General features: G+C 33.9%; 1 protein-coding gene across 39 annotated transcripts in view; it reads right to left on the bottom strand.

Annotated features, from left to right (window-relative positions):
• The window catches only part of SOX5 (SRY-box transcription factor 5), a 964,448-nt gene that overhangs the window by 151,040 nt on the left and 792,278 nt on the right, over positions 1-21,130 (bottom strand). The gene's annotated exons all lie outside the window — the stretch shown is intronic.

Consider the following 21,130-nt stretch of genomic DNA (forward strand, 5'->3'; position numbering starts at 1 on the left):
GTTCTTCTGAATGAAAATAACTCAACTTAGTGCAAAATTTATGCTTAAAAATGAGCCAGATATTAAATTCAGAATGAAAAAAAAATTGGCTATATCCTTGCCACTTCCTGGTTAATTTGGCCGAGGGCCAATTTTCCGATATTATGACCATCCTGTAGCCCCAGTAAGTGTTTTATTTATTTATTTTTGTATTGCATAAAAATATCAGCTTAAGAAGGGAAAATGTGAAATGGATGACATATTTTAGAACAGCTTCTCCCAGAATACAAAAATATTCCCCAACTCAAAACTGAAACAAATAGTAGAACTACCAAGCAATGCCAATTGGCGACTCTCTAATGCCATTCAAACTTCGCAAATACTGGGCTCTCAAACTGATTTTAATTATTCAAAAGAAAACTAGGAAATGATTCAAATATCAATTGCTTTCACAGAAATACAAAGTCTCTTTTAAGAGAAGCATATGACATATCTTTTCTTTATCCTGTAACAGTGCGGTGATTACCTGCTCAGTTGTTCCTTCGAGTAGGGCAGTGGCAAAAAGGGGAGTTCCCTTCTGCTGTCCTCAAGATTGCATTATGCCGCTCAAAAGTTATTTTTTATTGATATAGGGTAGGAAAAAATGTGAAAAGAGATAGATATACTATTGAAAACTGGAGGAGACAGTAACACCGAATAACACACAGTTCACTCTGTCCAGGTGCTTTTCCAATAGAATGAATTCCAGAGACGTTTAAAAAATCATTTCTGATGACAGGCAGCCTTTGTGAAAAAGAGGGCCTCTGGTAGGAGTTTAGTGTCAAGTTACACACGAACCATTGTAAACTCAATTTGCTACTGAAGATTTACTTTACTGTTTGGTATTGGGTATGTGCAAGGATGACTCTACTGAGGTGTGATGAAACAGCATTATGACATTTAAATGCTGTTTTATAAGTTATAAATAGGCACTAGTCATAGTAATGCCACTTCACCTCAAAGTGTCTAGGCCTACATGTATGGCAATTAAGAAATAACAGGGTTTTGTTTTTTTTTTTTAAGGTGGAATTTTGTGAACCTAAGGCAAAATAAGTTATGATAAAAATTACTGGGGCTTCTTAAATGCATGCCAACATCTAGCAACCTTTGGAAGTTTATATATATATTAAACTTAGCATAGAAATGACAGTATTTCTTTTAAAAAGCCCTTTTTGGGGGGGGGCAAGCTGATTCTAAAGAATACATTTTCATTGATCTAAACCAACTAGATTTTCGACAAGGAATTTACAGAATTTTAAATATATCCAAACTCTTAAATAATAAGTTTTAGACTGCATATTCAGTCTGTTTTTCAGCATGACTCATTCACTCACAGAAGCCATGGGTGCTGTGGCTGGTAGCACTTTAAATTAGTAGGCACACAATAGAGAGCTTATACGATTGCAATGGTCCATATCCAGTAAAACTGCCTAAACACCCAGAATAATGGGCTCAGTCTCTAATAATTCAGAGAGAACCGCTTACAGCTGCACACCACATATGACCATCTCTACAATGGCTAAAATGAAACACTCGGGACTATTTCCTCTGAATCAGTGTTATTAGGTAATGTTGGTTCACATTTTTTTCATCTTAACAAAAAAGTTTTGTTTGGTATTACAATCGGCCTGCCACTGATCACCTTTCACATTTTAGCCTCTGCCCTAGAATACTCTAGACAGTAGTATTGGTTCCATCTGTGCTTTCCATTAAAACCTGATAATCCTTCAAGAACAGCTGGACCTTCGGTCCCCCACACACAAACTCTTTCTGTAGATCTGTTTGGCTACAATTATGCTGATGCTGTACTTACATCTTGCAAATGCCTTTTATATAGTCCTTTGGGGCTGTGAAGTAGAATGGCCTGACATCACCAATTCAACAATACAATGATATAGTTCTCATCTCAATTATAATGTGATATTTAGTCACCTCTAATACTGAGCTGCACTTAGAAAATTATTTTTTAGACATGTGACAACATTAATGATAAGCTTCCAACTATACTGTGTCATTAAATAATCAGGAAGTAACATCTCCAGTTAATCAAACAGTTTTGATATACTCTCAGTATTGGAAACACTGCAAATCTTACATTTTATTCAAGCAATTTTTATAAGCAGCACAGTAACTTCTTTTTTCATTGTAAAATAATTTCATTAGATCCATGTGATTACGTAATAATAATAAACATTTTTAAATGGCAAAATGGGAGTGGCAATAAACTTACATGAATGGTCTAACTAGTCTATAACATAACTAGTGGCCTCTCATGCCTCGCTTAGTTTCTATGCCTCTCCTTTTATTTATCTTCCAGTAGTTGACCATCGGAATCAGAGATATTATTAGGCTATTATTAGGCTAAATACGGCCTAACTAAATGCTACCAGTTGGGTCTCATATTTGCCATTTTTATGTGAATAATTCCATCATTAACTAGAAAAACACATCTCAATATACCCACAGTCAAGCAAGTAATACACATACTCACTAGCTGTAAGATCTATGGGGCAGGGATTGCATATCTCTTGCTTACAATTTTAACTTTACCATTGAGGCAGAAGGACTACCTGAAACAGTCGGTGTTCAATCAATATCTGTTGAATGAAGATATAGATGAGAGTATATACTTTCCATTTAAAGATCAGGAGATTCTGTACAGTTTTTCCCTGTCATATTCCAATATTTCATAAGCATCTCTTTCAGAAAACCATCACCTGATAGAAATCCCTAAGCCATGGTATCTACTCATTTTCTTTTGTTTTCCCTTCCATGTAAACTGAAACAGCTCTTTCATATATTTGACCTTTGTCATTAAGTCATTATCAACATCTTTTTTTTTTCTTTTTTCAGGCCATTTAGATCTAATTTCTTTAACTTTCCTATGCATAAGTATTCTCTATTTTCTCCTCTATAGCCAGATTGGCTACAGCATTCTCCTACAAGTATAACTAAATTGATACAGAGGCGTTTGTGTATCAGATACCAAGTTGTCTATTCTTAATTAGGTTGTATTGTCCTACTTGCTTTCACCACTAAGTTTTAAAGAAACTGACAGGCTTGATGGTTATCTGCTGCCCAGATTGTTAACTTCAATGGCTCAGGGCTGCTTCTGCTATGCTCATTCGCGGACCAGCATTCAAGCATTACTTGTTCAATTTTCCCTCTACACATACACTGCCATACTACTTTCATTTTTATTGACAGTACTTCTCCAATTTACCTAGGTTGTTTGCATTCAGTTTCAAGCTCTGTAGTTCTCACCACCTCTTCTCATATATTTCTATGCTTTTTTTTTGCCAGATAAAACTTAATTAGGGCATTCTCCATCATGTCATTCAGGTTGTAAGTGTTTTTCCCATCTGCCAATAATACATATCATATACACCACCTCATACACTGTTTGAGCTTTGTCATGATAAGATTAGGGAAGTATGGAAAAGGGAAAGGCATTGCTAAGAAGATACACAGAGGACAGGAAAACATGAGATGAGAATGAGGAATAAAGGATTTTGAAGTATATCCTAGAGACAGGTAAATAATCTTACATACATTCAATTAAAAAAGATACACTTAGAGGCACCCAGGTGACTCAGCTGACTTGATTTTGGCTCAGGTCATAATCTCAGGGTCATGATCTCAGGGTTGTGAGACTGAGTCCCAGGTTGGCTCCACACTCAGCCGGAAGTCTGCTTCTTGCCTTCTGCACCTCCCATTCCCCCCCCTCAAATAAGGAAATATATATACATATCTATATCTATATCTATCTATATATATTATTAGAAAAGATGCACTTATGGCACAATGTTAGCATTGAGGCTACCTGGAGGAAATGCTTTTTAATATTCACACATATGCATCCAATTACATGTTGGATATTATATATTTCACAAGGATTTCAAATTCAGTACAGATAAAACTGAGCTTAGACATTTTCCTTACAGATCCTGCTTCTAACTCATGTAATCACAATCTCAAATTGGGTCACTTCATTGACTGAGTAATTTTACTAAGTCCTACTCATCAATCAACTTTCAGCTTAGGCTTTACTTCCTCCAGGAAGACTTCCCTAGCTCCTAAATCTTTATTCGTGCCCTCATCTTTTCCTAGTTTAGGGGTGGGAGCATATCTGCACTATTTCATTCATCCCATTGAATTACAATGTAAAAACTTGATTAAGAGATAGGTCATACTGTAGAATATAAAATAAATTCATCTTTGGCTAACAAATATGCCAGAATCGGGCTTAAGTGACAGTCAAATTCTATCCCTTCAATTTTCAATGTAATACATATGAAAAACACAGTCTTCATTTGCCCTATTGTACATTTAATAATTTATTTTTGTTTCTTCTTACATGCCACTCTTAGACAATGAGATTAAAAAGATATGGTCTAATCAATTACCAAGTCGATAAACATTTATAACTAAATCCCTTACTCTTTATTATTACCTATTTCCAATGTTATAATTTAAATTCTTCTCATCCTTCTCCTATAGGAGAAAGTTCATAGGCTTTAAAACTGGTTTCCACTCAGCTACCGGGTGTACCTAAAATAGAAACCTCTTCCTCTTAAAGCTCTTCAATAATACTCTATCCTAGAGTGTAAAGCACTAATTCGTCAACCTGTAGTGTAGCCTTGACCTAACTCCTCCCTTACTTTCTGCCAGTCCCCTTTTGCGCTTTATTACCATCTAAAGACTCCATTCCCTACACACTTCTCTGTTGCCAACATCTATCTCAATGGCCTCATTTTAGTTACTTTGACTGAAATCGTCCTCTCCCCATTTAACTAACCCACTTGTACTCATCTTTTACCATTCATCTCAGGCTGATTCCCTCCAGTAAGCCTTCCTTAGTTCCTAAATCCTGATTTTTCCTCTCCCACATTCCCCACCTCCACCCCTTCCCATACCTGGCGAAGGTAACACGCTTTCCCACTGTTACACTCACCACCATACGCTGAATTACAATTACTAACCTTCTTTTCTGTTTATCAACTGGTCTGAGTATCTTCAGTTCCCAGCTCAAAGTACAGAAGAAAGAATGGAGAGTTAATAAAAGCTTTTAAGCATGGTAGAGACTCTAACTTTGAGGAAGATCAAACTGGGAGCAATGGAAGAAAAATTTGGAGAGGAAGCTAGGCCAGAGGCAAGGAGGAAGGAAGGTGTTGAGATGACTGTGAGAGAAGTTATGGGCATGAAACAAGGCAGTGGCAATTCCTGAACTTTTTTTTTTTATGTCACACTGTCAAACACTATTATTATTTTTTTGTCTTGTTTAGATTTTCACAATTCTAGCCTCCAAAAGCGTTATATAGAATTTTCTCTTTTCGAAAACTTGACTGGTTTTAGTCAAGACTATATACTAAATCAAAGAACAAGTTGGAGAGTAAGTAGGCTCTCATTTTCTGTTGTCTGAAAAAGTATACAATTGGAATGATCTGTTCTTTGAATATTTGGTAGAACTGATCTGTAAAACTATCTGGGCTTATTCTTTCTCTGTGGGAATGTTTTAAACTGCTAAGTCAATTTATTTAATGGTTATAAGGCCATTTTAGGCTTTCTATTTATAATTGAGGTTTTCATAAGTTCTATTTTTTCTTAAGAATTTGTCCACTCTTTTATTTAAAAAATATTAGCAAAAATATTTATTAGTGTTTTATTGTTGTATTTTAAATCTTTCCCATAGGTTAATTTATATTTTTATTATTGCCTTATTTATTTTTGTATTTTTTTCAGTTTTATTGAGGTATAACTGACATAATATTGTAAGATATTTAAAGTGTACAACACACACATGATATACATACACATTGTATGCGTGTGCGAGAAAACATTTACTCTCTTAGCAAAAATACACTTATATAATACAGTGTTATCAGCCACAGTCACCACATTATACATTAGATCCTTAAGACCTTATTTGTTTTCTTCTTTTTTTTTATTAGTGAAGAATTGCAGTAAAGATTTGCCTATTTTACAAATCTGTTCAAATAAAAAACCCTTTGCCTCTACTATTCCTCTGCTTCATATATTTGGTTTTTAGCTTATTAATTTATCACTTATCCCTTCCTTCTTCTTCTTTCTTTCTTTCTTTCTTTCTTTCTTTCTTTCTTTCTTTCTTTCTTTCTTTGCATTTGGTAGAACCTACCTTCTTAGGTGGACAGTAACTTAATTTTCTTTCTTTACTGATAGGTAAGAACTTGATATTAAACAGAAGGTACTATTTCAGCTATATGCCAAAACTTGAGAAATTATAGTTATTACCAATAAGTTCTAAGAATGTTTAGGTTTCCTTTTACAAATTCCCCACACCCTCGAATTTCTCCTTTGGCTACAGACTATTTAAAAGATGGTTTATACTTTCCAAATATCTGGGGTTTACTTATATTTATTATATTTCTGTTATTGCTAAATTAGTTACATGAATTGTGAATTAACACTTTTAATACCCCATTCTACAATAATTGTTCAGACATGATTTAAGACCTAGCATATAAGTTTTTAAAAAATATATTAAAAACATATGCTTAAGAAGAGCACAAGAGCATCCTCTAAATATTAGATGTAGGGTTCTAAAAATTTCTATTAGATCACACTTTTCATTTTTTTCTAAATATTCTACATCTTTAATAATGTATCTACTTAACCTCCCAATAATTGGGAAGGGCCTTATATACAATCTTCCATAATGATGGTCTACTTGTAGTTCTACTAGTTTTGCATTGTATAAACTGAGAATATTTTATTAGATACATTCAAGTTTATTAGATACATTGTAGTTCTACTAGTTTTGCTTTGTATAATCTGAGAATATTTTATTAGATACATTCAAGTTTAGAATGTAATATCTTCCTGGTGAATTAAACCTTCTATCATCACAGAAGGTTTTTATCCCTAGTAATGCTCTTTGGATTAAAGCTTATTTTTTCAGCTACTGACATAGAGCCTTAGCTTTCTTTAGATTGGTATTTGCGTAGTTGTTTTTGTTTTTTTTTTCCATTCTTTGACCTTCAGACATTCTTTTTTTTTTTTTTTTTTAAGATTTATTTATTTATTTATTTGACAGAGATAGAGACAGCCAGCGAGAGAGGGAACACAAGCAGGGGGAGTGGGAGAGGAAGAAGCAGGCTCACAGAGGAGGAGCCTGACGTGGGGCTCGAACCCGGAACGCCGGGATCACGCCCTGAGCCGAAGGCAGATGCTTTAACCGCTGTGCCACCCAGGCGCCCCGACCTTCAGACATTCTATTCATTGTGCCATTTTGAATTCCCACTAGCAATTTATGAGAGTTTTGGTTGCTCTATAATCTTTCTACCTGTGGTATGGTTATTTTCTTTTAGCCAATTTTGTGTGTGTACAGGTATCGGATTGTGGTTTTAATGTGTATCTCTCTAAACACTGATGATGAGCACATTTTTATATGTTTGTTTGCCATCCTTATATCTTCTTTGGCTAAGAGTTTATTAAATTCTTTAGCCATGTTTACTGAACTACTTCTCTTATTGTTGTGCCTAAAGAGATCTTGTTATAATCTGAACACAAGGCCACTCTTGGATGTATGTTTTGCAAAAATTTTCTGCCAGTAAGTCACGTACTTTTTCATTTTCTTTATAGTGCTAAAAAGCTAACAAAAGGTTTTAGCATTGATGAAGCTCAATTTATTATCATTTTTTCTTTTATATAAAGTTAGTGCTTTTTTGGGGTTGCCATTTAATAATCTTGGCCTGACCCAAGACCACTAAAATAATTCTATGTTTTCTAGAAAGTTTATGGTTTTATCTCTTATATTTACATCTACAGATCCATTTTGAATTAAGTTTTGTATATGGGCAAGAGAATAGGTGATACCACTTGTTTATATATGAATATGCAATTGTCCCTATTTGTTTAAAAAGATTATTTTTTTCCCATTGAATTGCTTGGGCAACTTTATCAAAATCAGTTGAAGATCATTTGTGTGTGCTTATCTCTGATTCTCTATTCTGTCCCAGTGATCTATGTATCTGTCAATATACCAATATCACATTGTATTGATTAGCATAGCTTGAAGGTAAGCCAGAATCAGGAAGTGTAAATGCTCCAACTTTGTTCATCTTTTAAAAAATGTTTTGAATGTCTACAAAAATTTTAGAATCAGTTTATAACTCATGACAAAAAACTAAGATTTTGATTCATATGACATCAAATCTAAGATAAATTTATGGAGAACTAACATCTTGAAAGTATTGTCTTCAAATGAACGAATGTGGCATGTATCTATTTAGGGCAAAAGTTTTACAGTTTACATCAGACAGGTCTTGAATAGATCTCCTCAAATATATCCCTAACCACTTAATTTTTTTAAATAAAATTTTAAATGCTTTTTACACATTTCAATTTCTGATTGTTTCTAGTATTATAGGTATTGAGTCTATATCCTGTGTCCTTGCTAAACTCACTACTCTTTTTAATAGATTCCTTAGGATTTTCTATATAGATGATCATGTTATTGGGAAATAAATACAGCTTAATTTATTCCTCTCTAATCGACATGCCTTTTATTTATTTTGGTTGACTTCTGGCACTAAAGGATTGGACCTCCAGTAAAATAATGAATAAAAATATTCAGAGTGGTCAATCTTAGGGGAAAAAATGTTTAATTTCCAACATTAAATAGAAGGTTAAGTTATGTTCTTTGTAGAAATTCTTTACGCAATTGAGAAAATTTCCTTCTAGCCCTAATAAATGATTTTTCTGCATCTATTAAAATAATTATTCTATTGATAATCAATTTATAATAGATAATTATATTACTAACCTGGTGAATTACCTTAATTTATTTTTTGGATGATAAACCAAACTTTCATTCCTAGTAAAAACACCATATAATCCTAATGTGTTATACTTTTAATATATTACTAGGTTCAGTTTATTAAAATTATAAGGAATTTTACATCTACATTCATGGAGGATATTGATACATATATAGATTTCTTTCCTTTACACATCTTCATTTTATTTTAAGAACTATTCCTTCCTCCTCCACTTTCCAAAAGAGTTTGGATAGAATTGGCATTATTTTTTGTTCCTTAAATATTTGGTACAATTTAGCAGTGAAGCCATCTGGGCCTGGAATTTTCTTTGTGGGAAAAATTTTAACTGAAAATTCAATCTCCTTAATACTGTGGAGCTATTCAGGGTATGTATTTATTTTTAAGTAGGTTTTCAAGGAATCTGTCTTTTGTCTCTAAGTTTTCAAATTTATGGGCATAAAGTTTTCCATAATAGCTCCTTGTTACCATTTTACAGCCTGTAGACTCTATGGTGATGTCTTTTCTCATTCCTGATATTTCTAATGTGTCTGCTTTTTTTTTTTTCCTCAGCAGTTTAGCTAGAGATTTATCAATTTTGTAATCTCAAAGAATCAACTTTTAAATTCACTTTTCTCTATCATTTTTCTATTTTAACTTTCAATAATTTCTACTCCTTATTTTTTTCCTTCTGCATAATTTGGGTTTCATTTTCTCTGTTCTTCTCTTTCTAGTTTCTTAGGACAGAAGCTTAGGTAATTGATTTTACATCTTTCTATTTTTCTAACATAAACATTTGATATTATGCATTTCCCTCTAAGCACTGTGTTAGCTATGTGTCATAAATTTGGAATTCTTGATGATTTCGTTTTCATTTATTCTAAATATTTTCTCTTTTTTCTTGTGTCTTCTTTGACCCCCAGGGGTTTTTTAGAAGTGTGTTAGCTTCCAAATATCTTGGAATTTTCCAGACATTATTTGCTTACTGATTTCTAATTTAATTCCATTGAAATCAGATAACATTTTAAATTATTTCAATCCTTCCAAATTTGAGATTTTCATGGTCCAGAGTATGATCTGTTTGCTTAATTTTCTCTACATACATTAAGAGAATAATTATTCTGCTCTTGTTAGGTGGAGGGGGTCTATAAGTGTCAATTAGGTCAGTTTGGTGAATAGCATTGTTTGACTCTTGCTAATATTCAATTTTTTCTCCAAATATTAAGAGATAAAAATTTATTGAAAAGCCCAACTATGATTGTGGATTTGTATTTTTTTCCTTTTAATTTTACAACTTTTTATTTTATAGAATTTGAAGCTCTGTTATTAGGTACACAAACCTTGTATATTCAGTTGATGAACTGACATTATCATTATGAAATGAATCACAATATCCCTGATATTCTTTGCCTTGAAATCTACTTTATATTAGGATAGCCATTCCATGTTTTTTAAATTAGTGTTAACCTGGTATATATTTTCCTTTTTTTTTTTTTTTTAAAGATTTTATTTATTTATTTGACAGACAGAGACAGCCAGTGAGAGAGGGAACACAAGCAGGGGGAGTGGGAGAGGAAGAAGCAGGCTCCCAGCTGAGGAGCCCGACGTGGGGCTCAATTCTAGAATGCCAGGATCATGCCCTGAGCTGAAGGCAGACGCTTAATGACTGAGCCACCCAGGAGCCCCTGGTATATCTTTTCCTAATCCTTTGCTTTAACCTGTCTATCTCTATATTTAAAGTGGTTTCCTGCACACAACATAAAAATGAGTTTTGCTTTTATTTCTAAAAAGTCTTATAAGACAATCTCTGACTTGTAATTAGTTTGTTTAAATCATTTACATTTGATGTGATTAATAACATGATTAGGAATAAATCTATAATCTTGTTGTTTTCTATTTAATCTCATGTGCTCTTTGCTCCCTTTTTATCTCTTCTTCTCTTATAGACTATTTTTATGATTCCATTTTATCTCTGTTATTGGCTGATTGGGTATTGCTTTTTGTTTTGTTTTAGTGAGATGCTCCATGATTTACACATACCTATTTATCACAGTCTACTTCAAACAATGCTATGCCATTTCATATACAGTATGAAAAGAACCTTTCAACATTTTACTTCTGCTGTATGGAATGTATCTTTTATCATCCTTCCTCATCACTGCTTTTCAACAATTTGATGATGTTTCTTCTACTTGGGGTTCACCGAGGAGGATCTTAGGTACTTGGGTTATAGTTTACAAAAGATTTTCAAAGTTTTTGACATTATTTCTGCAAATATTTTCTCTGCCTCCCCCTATCCTCTGGTGTGGCTCGCTATGATACTCTATTTTTTTTATCAGTCTTTTTTTCTCTGTTTTATTTCTGAATAGTGTCTTTTGCTATGTCTTTAAATGCACTAATCTTATCTTCTGCAATTTCTAATCCCATTTCAGTATATTTCTCATATCAGATATTGTACTTTTCATGTCTTTTCATCTTTTTTTGTATCTTCCATAATGTCTTCATCCTGCTCTTGAACATATGGAGAATATTTGTACTAGTTGTTCCAGCATCCTTTCTACTAAGTCTAACATCTGTGCCACTTCAGGTTTGGTTTTTATTAATCGATTTTTCTCCTGGTTATGTGTTATATTTTATTGCTTCTTTACATGCATACTAATTTTTGTTTGGATGACAGACATTTTGAATTTTGCTTTTTTTTTTTTTTTTTTGGCATTCTCTTTATTTTGGGGGATTTATTCTAGGATGCCTTTTACTTACTTGGAAACAATTTGATCCTTTCAGTTCTTAATTTAAACTTTTGCTTTTTAGGTCAGGTTTAGAGTAGCTATCAGCCTAAAATTAATTTGGTTCCACTACTAGAGCAATATCCTTCTTGAAGGCTCAACCTAATGTCCCATGTGTTGGGAATCTCTCCATTTTGGCTGGTAAAAACACAAAATGTGAGAACTAGGGATTATCATTTCTGCCAGCTCTTTTCCAAAGGTGTTTTTTTTTTTTAAACCTGACTTCAGTAGTTTACAGACATATGCACTGATCACTATTCGGTAAAGATCTTACAGAAAAACTCTTTCCAGAGAGTTAAGAGTCAGTGTCTCTCTCTTTCTCTTTTTCTCCCTCTCTCTATGCAAAGCTATCCTCTCCAGTGCTCTAATTTGCAAATATATCTACTTGTCTGCCTCGGTATTCCTGAACCCTACTGTCTGTCTTTTCAACTCAGAAAGGTTATCAGGCTGTGCCTAGGGTCCCCTCTCCAGGCAGGGAGCTGTGAACACTCACTGGGCTCTTTTCACTTGTTCTCTTCTCTCAGGGAAAACTGAACTGCCTACTGTCCAATGTCTGAATACTTTTGTTTCATGTATTTTGTCTGTTTTTCTAGTTGTTTAGGGTGAGATAGTTAATCTGGCCTTGGAAGGAAAAGTCAAAAACTGTCCATTTAATGAATTTCTGATTCAAATTATTATAGTTTTCATTTGTGTTGAGGTCTTTTTAAAATATTCCTAGTAATTTTTGAGTTTTTGATGCTTATTCTTTCTTGTGATTTCATTATTTATTTCCCTAAGCATTTCATGCATATTCATTTTATACTCTCTCTACATATGATATTTACAATATCTGAAGCCCTTAGAGTGGTCTGCTGGCTCTTCTTTATGGATCACTTCTTTGTATGTTCTGTGATTTTTTTTTTAAGATTTATCTAATTATTTGGGATAGAGAGGGAGAGAGTGAGAGAGAGCATGAGAGGGAGAGGGAGAGAGAGAATCCCCAAGCAGACTCCATGCTGAGAGTGCAGCCCAACCTGGGGCTCAATCTCACCACCCTGAGATCATGACATGAGCTAAAACCAAGAGCAGGACAGTTAATGACTGTGCTACTCAGGCGCCCCTGTGATTTTTAAATTGAATGTATTTTCTTTAATCTTACTTTGTGTGAATCTTGAGGAACTAAATTACAGATACTTTCCTCCAGAGAGTGTTTGATTCTGTTAGGTTTGCAGGGGCACCACTGAACCCATAAGGCCCTATGGTAGAGTTTACTTTAAAAATAGTTGATATCCTACTTTTACAGGGTCCCTTCAGGAAGATTTTACTTTTCATACTACCGATATTGGTCTTGGCCATGTGACTTGCTTTGGCTTATAAAATATGAGAGGAAATAATGGGTGCAACTTCGAGCAAAACTCTAAGGGCCCTTGCCTACTTCTGCTGTAACCTTCTCCCCCCTGTCATTAGACTATCATGTCCCAGATCAGAGCCTGATCTTGCATTGAAGAAAATGTGGAACAAAGATGCTGTTATTGACACACAATGAACATAAATATGACATTTTTATCTCTAAGATTTAAGCTTTTTGTTTTGTTTTGTTTGTTACTGTAGCATAAGTTAGCTTAAGTTTAATAAGGGAGTCTCAGGTTAAGTTTCACCATCTCATAGGTGATCCAAAGCTTACTCTCTGATCCTAATGTTGGTGTTAGTATTTAACCCCAGGGGAAGCCCAGCTTCCATGATGGCTTAGAGTTCTCTGTTTCCAAACTCATCTTAAAGATTTTTCTTTTTTATATCTATTTCTTGAGATGTTCCCATTAATTCACAAAAGAGAAGAAATGCAATAAAATATATTTTTATCCAGAAACAATCTGTTTCATCATGAAGAGTCTTTGAGCACTTGTTCATTCAAACAGCCACAAGTAAAAGCCCCACAATTTTGGATGAATGGGTTGATGGGAGCAAAAGTTGAACATACAATCCTGATTGCAGGACTCCAAAACACTGCTTCCCTTTGGTGCTGGCCACTCCAATTTTGGATGTTGAAACATAGAAGAGAGAGTAAAGAATAATCAAATCTTTTCCCTCTCTGAAGTATAGAATGGGTTGATCATTTCTGTAAATATGTAGAAAAGATTTAAGTAGACAAATATTGTGCAAGCCAAATTAGAAAGCATGAAACTAGATTACTCAGAAAGTAGAGAAGAGCCCAAATGAGTTCTTTCTTAGTCTACTGTGGCTACTTATGTATCATTAAATGTTTTTATTAGGCTGACAGCTAATAAATTTTCAAAGGTTTTAATATCACAGTCTTATAACTTTTTATGGAAAATTTAATGGTTTAAAAATTAAAATTTACTATTTTCATTGAACTTTCACTTATTTCTTTAAAAGATTTTATTTATTTATTTTAGAGAGAGTGAGCACTAGTGGGAGGGGCAGAGAAAGAGAGAGAGAGAAAGAAAATCTCAAGCAGACTCCATGCTGAGCATAGAGCCTGACATGGGGCTCGATCCCAGGATCCTGAGATCATGACCTGAGCCAAAACCAAGAGTTGGAGGCTTACCCAACCACGCCCCAACTTTCACTTATTTTATCTGTCATTTCATTCTACACAAATAGATGTTTAAAGCAAAGGTGTCTGAAAAGAAAATGTAGTAAAGCTCAGTATGTGCCAATATGTGTGGCCCAGCAACTACATGTCTGCATATCTCACATAGACCTAGCATAATCAAAACTCAGAAATAATCTTCATTAGCAAAAACAAATACAAATTGGAATTTTAGAATCTCTTGAAAACATTTTTAAATAAAAAATACCCTTTTCTCAAGTTGCAGCTCAATTCTGTATTATTTTTATTAACAGTTTTTCCTCCCTTCTCCAAACTTTTTCTCTCTCTGTCATGAACATAGCAATGAATAACTCATATATTGAAAAATTAAACAAGTGAATTGTTAATCTTTGTAAACATAATAAACTCAAATACAGTCTTTACTTCCCAACTTGTGGGAGTATTTTGAACCAGCAATTAATTATTAATTCTCCCAACAATGACTACCTGTTTCTCATCAGTAAACCATATTATCATATAATTATTTAAAATGCAAACAAGACTTTTAATAGAGATTATATGCCAGTGAAAACATATTTAGGCCCTCCGGCAAGGATGGGTTAGTATAGACACAGAACAGCCTTCTCAACATCCTGGTAATTGATACTGGTTCTCTCCTACCATTACCACCACTCCCGGGGAGCTCCTGATAGGTAGAAACCAAAAGATTTCTACATTCCCTTTCAATTCTGTTTTAATTGTATGTGTTATCAAATATTCCTTCCTCAATACCAACACACATTAACTTACATTAATATTTAAAAATAACAAAACTTCATAGACTAAAATGAACACCCATGAGTATTGTAGCAAATTACTGAGTAACAAAATATAGGGATATTTGGAAGAAAAAAAAAAGAAGAAAGACTTACCTCATGGAAGACAAGTTGAAAATATAACCCAAGTCTCTTGCTTTTGCCTTTGGTTGAAATAGATTCATACTGTCTAATTTTCTCTTTTACCTATATTAATGCATGTCTCAACCAGATTTTATTAAGCACTTGTATATTCAGGATCCCTGTGGTTAGTGCCTTTGTTACAACATAAATAATATAAAACTTAAGGAGACTTATTGTATGAAAGATGAAGATCAGAAGGTTCAGTCTTTTAAAAGTTTTCTTTTTAAGATAAAAACTCATTTTAGACAGAGTTTATGTCTAAGTATATTTTCATTTCTAGGTCTCAAAAGATTCCTCCCCAAATTTACCATCTAAAAAAGGTCAAATCCATTTTGATTCATATGCGTCAAAGTTGGGTTATTTAATTAAGTGGTAGTAGTTACTAATTATATTTGGATGTGAACCAAATGAAGCTATTTGTTCATTAAAACTAGAGGAACCATATTTTACTTTGACTGAAACAACACTTAAATATTAACTCCTGCTGATATCAATGGGAATCCTGAATAGAGTTCAAGGACAGTCTTTGGCCCTGGCACTAATCCTAAATCTCTTGAAATGTTAAGAAAAAAACTTGAGAAAGAATGTTACACAAACAGTAAAATTCTAGATTCTCTATCATTTAGACATGCACAAATTAAACACCAGTAAGTACGACTTATTCTTAAGGAAAATGAACCAAAAAGAACGAATGAGTGTGTGTGTGTGTGTGTGTGTGTGTGCGTGCATGTGTGTTTGTGTATGGAGTAAACAAATAGATAAGCTGACCATATAGTTTAAATGTAAAAGAATTCACTCATCTTTTCTAATCTAACAGGAAAGGCCACAATGAGTGCAAGCTTTGAGAATTTCTCACAGAAACCAAAGACCTTCTTATTATAATTTGTAATTGTCCATGGGTAACTGCACATTCATTTGAATTCCTGAAAGACTGAATCTTGTAAAGAGAACAAGATGGGCCCATATTAAAACTTTTAATGACTTTAGTAAAAAAAGGTGGAACTTTGCAGCCAGCTGGCTCCATACCGAAAGCCAGGCTGCACAGCTTGAACTTAAAGCTATCTTAACATAATGAATAAGTGCCAATAATTAGCATATGTAGTGTGAACAGGTTTGCTGGCACAAGCAAGTGAAAAACTCCAAGGTAAAGTTATTATTAGGGAGTAATTAGCTCTGTGAAGTAAATGAGTGAAACAATAGCTGCCAGCACTGACAATATGGCTAACATCTGACTATGTGGAAGATAACATTGTAAAGTATTGCTCCCTGAGCTAGAATCTGTTAATAACCATATGTTAGTGTAATTAATGCAGAGTCTTTCTGACCTGTTGTCACATAAGAACAATACTTTCTTGGAAACATTCAAACAGGCAGTCCCACACTCTGGGTAAGAAATAATTGTGAAAGTTGCTTACAAACAACTCTTGCATCTTTATTTTTTTAAGAAAAGGAAAAAAAATTCAGTGAATAAAAAGCTGAAGGACAGAGAATGAGACGAGGTAAAACTGTTTGCCGTCTGACATCCCAGACACTTTAAGAATTCAACTGCAATGGAATGGATCCTTCAAGGTGACTGAAATTCAGCATAGATTTGGACAGACTAAATTAGGGGACAGACAAAGTAATTTATAAAATGAAATGTTGGAGCTACATACACCCAAGGCTTCATGGGAAACACATATGCACGCACGCATGGACCCTCTTTCTCTCCCTCACACATGCCCGTGTGTGCGCGCGCGCGCACACACACACACACACACACACACACACACAAACACACACACACCATGATATGGTTTGAGCAATACTTCAAAACAATTTTGAGTTCCAACACTACTAAGCACCTTTTGCCGCTAAACCTAAACTCAGAAACAAGGACTGCATCATATTCACCCTTTTATTGTCTGTGAAGGTTAACAGTATCTTGCACATGTTACACTTTTGGATTCTTGATGATTTCAGAAATACAACTAAAAATATGCTGGGGAAACAGGGAAAGGGAATTAATATATGCAATTTCTAAGAGGCAGTCATAAAATACTGCAATAAATAATAGTAAATAGAACTACATGACTCTTTCCATTAAACCATTATTATCTTTCTGCTCATTTTTTTCTTCTGTTTTATCCTTCTCCTCCTTCTTTTTAATAGTTTGCACCTGTATAGTTTTAGTTATTTTTACAGTGCTTTCATATATAATATTTCACAATAATTTTCTGTGCCTCCAATTCACTAATCTTTGTATTAGCACACTATTAGTTCTACTGGTTCACTAATCTTTCCGTTAGTGGTGATAAATTGACAGCCATATTTTGTTGAACCTGAATTTAATATTGAATGAGTTGAAAAACTGTCGTTTTGTAATGACAAGCGCACTCTCTAGTGCAAAATACGCAGAATCAATTCTTCTCCCTGATTTTGTCAATCACATATAAAAGCTTTCCTAAAAATTTACAAGGATATTCTCATCAAGCCATTGCCTTAAGGTATTAAAAGTGCCAAGACCAGTTGAATATTCCTTTCTTCCAGTCTGTATGATTCTACAATAACAATGTTAGGATAATTTATAATACACCTGGCAGAGTTATTACCAGCAGCAAGACATATCACCACAAGTGATAGAAATCTCGGGTCTACTGTGATAGTAATAAAATAGTAAAATAATTGATGAAATCATATTTTTATCTCTGAGACATACACATACATATACAAACATACATGCCCACACATACACACTCTACATTTTCCTTCTTGGCAAAGAGGCAACATGAAAGCATTCATAGCATTTCTTAGTTATATATACTTATAAAGAATTATTAATCATGTACATTTCACTACAAAAATTCAGTTAAATATATACGTTTGGTATATTTTCAAAATTATGAACTATTTTCTTCCAATATTATCTCAAAATTTTATACTAAGACTATAAAAGACATGCTACTTGAACATTCTGGTTTGGGGCTAAATTTAATTTACCTTGAATATTCTACTTATTCCAACTAAACTTCTCATGATCAGGTCATGAGGCAGAACACTCATAAATTCATTAATAAGCATTTCATAATACAAGATAAAGTGTGGTCATATTCATTAATTCCTCCAGAAAGTTTGGTCACTTTAAAATCTAAGCTGTATTAAGTCTTTATAATAAAAGAAAGGCTGAGATTTAATGGAAGCTTGTTAGTAACTTTTTCAACCTTTTTAGAGGAGTGGGTTTCTTTAGCAATGTTTAATACTTCACAGACTAAAGTGGCCAAGTAAAAGAGCGCTGCATGTTTGAGATCTCACACATTCATCTTCTCACTAAACATCTGTTTAAGGCCTGTGTGATCTACCTGTCAGCACCAGTGATCCATAAAGTGTTTGAACCTCCTGTCACAAACCTCTGAGCTGGTTTGATCAGAGGCTTTGTGCACACTAATCACACCCTTTATCTTTCTAATGTTAGAGGGGGAAAACACACATACACACACACATACACACATGCAAGCACACACAGAGCAAGGCTATCCTCTCAACCTGACTGTAATTAATCTTTCTAAGAGGGAACCTGCCTGGTTTGAAAAGCAAAGATCTGATGGGCTGCTGCTCTTTTTGTATAAAGGCCTTATTTTCCTACCAGGCATCTTTATACTTGGGTGGTACCCTTTACAAACCACCTTAACTGTGGCTCAGTGACAGTGAAACAACCTTCAAGATCACCTTATGAATGAACCTGTTGGTAACTTTACGTAAGAAAAGAAACCAATAAAAGGGAGTTCTACAGGAGCTCCTTTAAATGGTTCTCTCTTTTTAACTGCATGCAGGAAGAAAGGAGCCAGAACGCAAAGCGGTCCCCTTTTCATGTTCCTTGTACGCTTCTCTCTCCACTAATAATCCCACTGCTACTTTTCTCTTGCTCAGTTGCACACAAACGTATCAAGAGCTGCAGGAGCTCCTAGAGAGAGAACATTTAACATCTTTTTTTTTTTAACTGTTTAAAGTAATGCTTTATGCATCTTGCCTCTTACCACTATTTGCTTTTTATTGCTTTAAGTGAGATTAATGCCATGGTTGAAATAACTTGGAATGGCACTGATATTCAAAATGTAATGGACCATTCCCAAGGGACATAATCCCTTGTGTAACAGTTTAAAAACAATTTGGAATATAGTAAACAAAGGCAAAGAGGGAAAAAACAATATGAGTCAGCCATAAAAGTAGATAAAAGAGTACAAATTACAGTCATTTGACAATCTTTCTCAATTACTGGCTCTGTTATGAAATATTACGTTTTAGTACTTATACACAACACTATTGAAACCAAAGACCACATGTTATTAGAGTTCACATAAGTCCCACGAATAAGATATTTAGTCAATTGCTGGATAAACTCCAACTAGTTATACAGATAAATTCTTATAGCATTGGGTAGCACTGGCCTAACTTAATATGAAAGCATTTTAAGAATGTTGGAAGAATTTTAAAATGAAACCATAAGATTTACAATAAAACTACAAATAAAAACAAGTCTCTACTACAGAGGAACAAAATACATCACACTTTATGATATCTGTGACTAAGTGAACAAATTTAAGTTGCATAATGACAAATTTTCTGAATATTTTTAGTATTAAGGAAAAACACGTTTATTCAAAATAGGGCTAAAATTTTTAAGTTAAAACACGCAAAGTCCATATAAAGAAGTTCAAATAAATAGTATTTTAAAATTCCCTATTGGTTGAAAATTCTGTTTTAAAACCTAAAAGCAGTTAACAAATGGGAAATTTTATACTTAATAAGGCATTACATTAGCATTTTATGTCAATATAAAGTACTTACTAACATCTATAGATGTTGTGATATTTTAGTTCTAATCAAATGTAATTATAAATATATTCGAAATTGTTGCAGAATGGGGTAGAGGCTGTACCTATATTTATGTAATCCACAACTAATACAGTTACAAATCACACTTTAGACTGTAATCCATGCTTAAAATACACGTATTTTAAGACATTCTAACTTAGCTCATGATTTGAAAAAATTTTCTATGATTCCCAAATGCCCAGTGATAGAATCTAGATTTCCTATATGTGCAATTATGAAATAACTAACTTGTATAGGGTTATAGGACTGGATTTAAATTTTATTCTATTGAAAGTACTACCTTAGCCACCAGCTTCAACCTTCTTCTCAGTGCTAATTAAAAAAAAAAAAGGCTATTCATTGTCTTGGTGTCCATGGCTCATTGAGAGTTTTATTTTGTGTCTAGGCTGGTGCTTTAGGTCATCCAATCTTTAGCAAGCACTAAATAGCTAGAGAGAACCAGCATAGTACTGGACTTTAAAGATAACTTTTTTTTTTTTAAGATTTTATTTATTTATTTGAGAGAGAGAGTGAGAAAGAGAGCAGGAGCAGGAAGAAGGAAGGGGGGAGGGGCAGAGGGAGAGGGAGAAGCAGACTCCCCCGCTGAGCAGGGAGCGCAATGTGGGACTGATCCCAGGTTGCTGGGATCATGCCCTGAGCCAAAGGAAGCTGCTTGACCGACTGAGCCACCTAGGCGCCCCTTAAGATAACTTCTAAACACCAAAGCGAACTAAAGAAATTCCTGTCTGTTGACCCCTTTAGTCTTGGCCACCCTGAGTGAATTGGTCTAGGTTTTAGGAGCGTGAGTCAGACTAAATGTGCAAAGCAAAAGCTTAGCTTCAGGGAGGATACAATGCCAGGAAGCTTTGCATCCTGAAAAAGATAACAGTAGGATATACAGAAAGCAATTCTGTGCTTGAACTTAACTATTTTTTAAAGTCTCATAATCTGTAGGATCATTTCACATTTTTAGCTAAATTTTTAGCTTTGGACTTCTTTTTTAAGCCAAAAATTAAAATAATTAAACATCTGTCCATTCATTTTAAGATTACATTTTTCTTTTACAAAGATTGTTTAACAAAATGATACTTGTGTTCAAAATAGACACCTATTTCATTGTTCTTAAGACACTGAAGAATTAATTTGCATATATACAAATTTCCAAAAATGAACTTGAAAATGTTGCTGATT

The sequence above is a fragment of the Ursus arctos genome, unplaced genomic scaffold, assembly GCF_023065955.2.
Source record: "Ursus arctos isolate Adak ecotype North America unplaced genomic scaffold, UrsArc2.0 scaffold_26, whole genome shotgun sequence".
Taxonomy (NCBI): Eukaryota; Metazoa; Chordata; class Mammalia; order Carnivora; family Ursidae; genus Ursus; species Ursus arctos.